We start from the raw sequence: 3273 nt of genomic DNA on the forward strand, positions 1-3273 counted from the left end.
TCAACAACAGAAACATTATTTCTGTGTCGGATTTTGGTAAATATTCACATCTTGCAATGGGGCAAAGTTATTTCCAATTTCATTGCATACTAGAAATATACATCATCTGATAAATACTTCAGGCCTTCAAGCAACAACTCTTAACACATTCTAAAAAAGATTGTTCAGATACTTTGTAACATTTGTTTCTTGGTGGTAGATATATATTTATCAGGTCTTCTTTTGATATGCTAGAAATGAATGTCATGGGTATGATTAACCAGACACTTGTGTTAGAATTTCCTCTTTTGGTCTTTTAGGATACCCAAAGACTGAGATGATTTACTTTGCTGTGATTCTAGTCATGTACCTAGTGATTCTAACTGGCAATGGTGTTCTGATCACAGTGAGCATCTTTGATTCTCAGCTGCACCCTCCCATGTACTTCTTCCTGGGGAACCTCTCTTTCCTGGACATCTGCTATACATCTTCCTCTGTTCCATCCACACTGCTGAGCTTAATCTCAAAGAGAAGAAACATTGCCTTTTCTGGGTGTGCAGTGCAGATGTTTGTTGGATTTGCAATGGGGTCAACAGAATGTTTACTTCTTGGCATGATGGCTTTTGATTGCTATGTGGCCATCTGCAACCCTCTGAGGTATCCCATCATCATGAGCAGTGGTGTATGTACACTGATGGCTTATGTGTCATGGTTCTCTGGTGGCATAAATTCAATTGTGCAAACATCTCTTGCCATGACATTGCCCTTCTGTGGGGATAATATTTTCAATCATTTTTCATGTGAGATCTTCGCTGTCCTCAAGCTAGCTTGTGCTAATATAGTTCTCACCATTATTACCATGATGATATCAAATATAGCATTTCTGGTTCTTCCTCTTCTGGTCATTTTTTCTCCTATATGTTTATTCTGTACACCATCTTGTGAATGAACTCAGCCACAGGAAGATGCAAGGTCTTTTCAGTCTGCTCATCTCATCTGACTGTGGTGGTTATATTTTATGGTAGCATCTTCTTTATGTATGCAAAACCCAAGGCCCAAGCCCTGCATGGAGAGGACAACTTTCAAACTTTGGACAAGCTGATTTCTTTATTTTATGGGGTAGTGACCCCCATGCTGAATCCTATAATCTACAGCTTGAGGAATAAGGATGTGAAAGCTGCTGCAAAATATATGCTGAACCAAAAAGCTACTCAATAATAACACCAGGAAATTCAGATCACTGTGTTACAGGAACAAAAATTAATTCAGGGTTATTCAGTGATAACTTTTCTTTGGAGAAATGATTAAAGACAGAGATTTTTTTCTTAGTTTCCTCTAACCATGTTCAGCTAAAATTCCTGAGGAGTACAGGGTGAAATAAATTCAGCTTACAGCAGTCTCTGATCCAGATTTTAAATATATAATAAACACTATTGGAACTTTATCGTGGGAGGTAACTGAAATGGCTGTTCCTGATTGACTGTGTTGAAACAGTGGAAAACAATAACACACAGACTTTGGAAAAGGAGAGACAAGACCACAAATTCTACAATTCCCCTACCTATGTAAATGCTGTTAGACAGATTATTTATTTTCTATTGTATATCTTAATATTAAAAATGTATTATATTTTCATTTATTATATATTTTTAATGTATATAATTTATTATAATGTATTATTTCTAAGCTATAGTTATCTTACTTGTAATAAATAAATAAATAAAATTCTTAGTGTTATTTAAAGTTTTAATAAATTGGGGAAAACAGCTAACCTGATACGAGAGTCATACAATACTGTCACACAATTTTAGAATTGAAGCAGATTTCAATTTAGGACTGAGTTACTACTCAGCCCCTCCAGTACTCTAGGTTAATACTTACTAGAACTAATATCTGCCTCCACCGAAATACCCCACTATGTCTCTGTCTCTATCTCTATCTCTATCTCTATTTCTACATGTATATCACATTTTCTCAATGCATTTCCTTAGTGTTTACCCAGATTTATACCTAAATGATCTGATCCCTAAATCCTGCTGTCCTGTTCCACTGCCTGTCCTCCATCCCGTTACAGGCCCTCTGAATCTACTTCTTGCTTAATTCTCTTTTTAAAGCTTTTATTGCAACAAAATTGTAAGTATCTAAAAATATTATTTCTATTGCCTTCCCTAACTCGTTAGCTCCTGACTTAATTTTGGCATCCCAACATCAAAAGTGTCAGCATCTTTTTTTTTGTATTGGGAATCAAACTAATGACCTTGAACTTGCCAGGCAGCACTTATGCCCCTGAGCTATAACCCCTGCACATGTGTCAGAGTATTATATGTAGGTTTACTTATAAAGCTGAACTCACCACCAGCTATATATTTCATAGGTGTGTAAGGGTTTATGTGATGTGGCTTTGACATAGACAAGTGTATCCATGTTTATCAGTGATCAGAAAACTAATAGATTCAATCATAAACTCTACTCTCTAGAAAATCAGAAAATCTGCAATGCGTAGTTAAGTATACTGAGTTTTGATTCAAGTCAGTATTTTCTAAAATTTTAAAAGCATAAAAAGAATTTTTTATAATTATTGGCATTTTCTCAAAATGTAATTTCTAATCTTTCCGGTAGTAACTAAAGGGTCATGGGTTAATCATGATTTTCTTATATTTTAACAATAGATGTACTATCAGGAATAGGGGTTAATTTTTTTAAAAAATTGTAAAATAGAGATAGTTTCACAGGATGCATTTAAGAAGTGAAAATAATAAGCCAAATGTCAGACTAAATTAACCTCATATAATTTATACTACTATCTAAACAAGTATGTATTCAAGTAAGGCTTTCATAGTCGTAGAGGACGGGAATTGTAGGAAAAAGAAAATCAGGAAGGAAGGGTGAATTGAAAACTGCAGTTTCTACTTTCCAGGTTGATTTGGAGCAAATGTGTTTTAGAATTTTTTAGTCAACACTTTTCGATATACCCATTATATTGTCATTAACTCTTTAGCTCCATGAGTAGAATTTGAGGCTATATTGGGGATCCTATATGGTGATTTCTTCAAGACACTGTCATGCAGAAAATAGGGACCTCTAAATAGATCTTAGTTGGAGCGTGCCAAAGAGCTTTGTGTAGCATCTTTTCTTAAAAATCAGCAATTAGTACTCTAAAGTATACAACTGCAAGTGTGTTTAGGGGTGTTAAATAGATGCTCATCTTAAAGTTTTTGGTTGGATCATTGAACACAACTGCAGTCTCACTGTTTGAATGTCCACTTTGTATGCTTTGATACTGTGACTTGAGCA

General features: G+C 35.0%; 1 pseudogene; it reads left to right on the forward strand.

The window, feature by feature from the left end:
* The first annotated feature begins 245 nt into the window (after positions 1-245).
* On the forward strand, positions 246-1197 carry LOC100719420 (olfactory receptor 13C3-like; annotated as a pseudogene).
* Positions 1198-3273: the final 2076 nt, after the last annotated feature.

Source organism: Cavia porcellus, unplaced genomic scaffold, assembly GCF_034190915.1.
Source record: "Cavia porcellus strain 051 isolate PalLab524CR breed Dunkin Hartley unplaced genomic scaffold, mCavPor4.1 scaffold_1, whole genome shotgun sequence".
Lineage (NCBI taxonomy): Eukaryota > Metazoa > Chordata > Mammalia > Rodentia > Caviidae > Cavia > Cavia porcellus.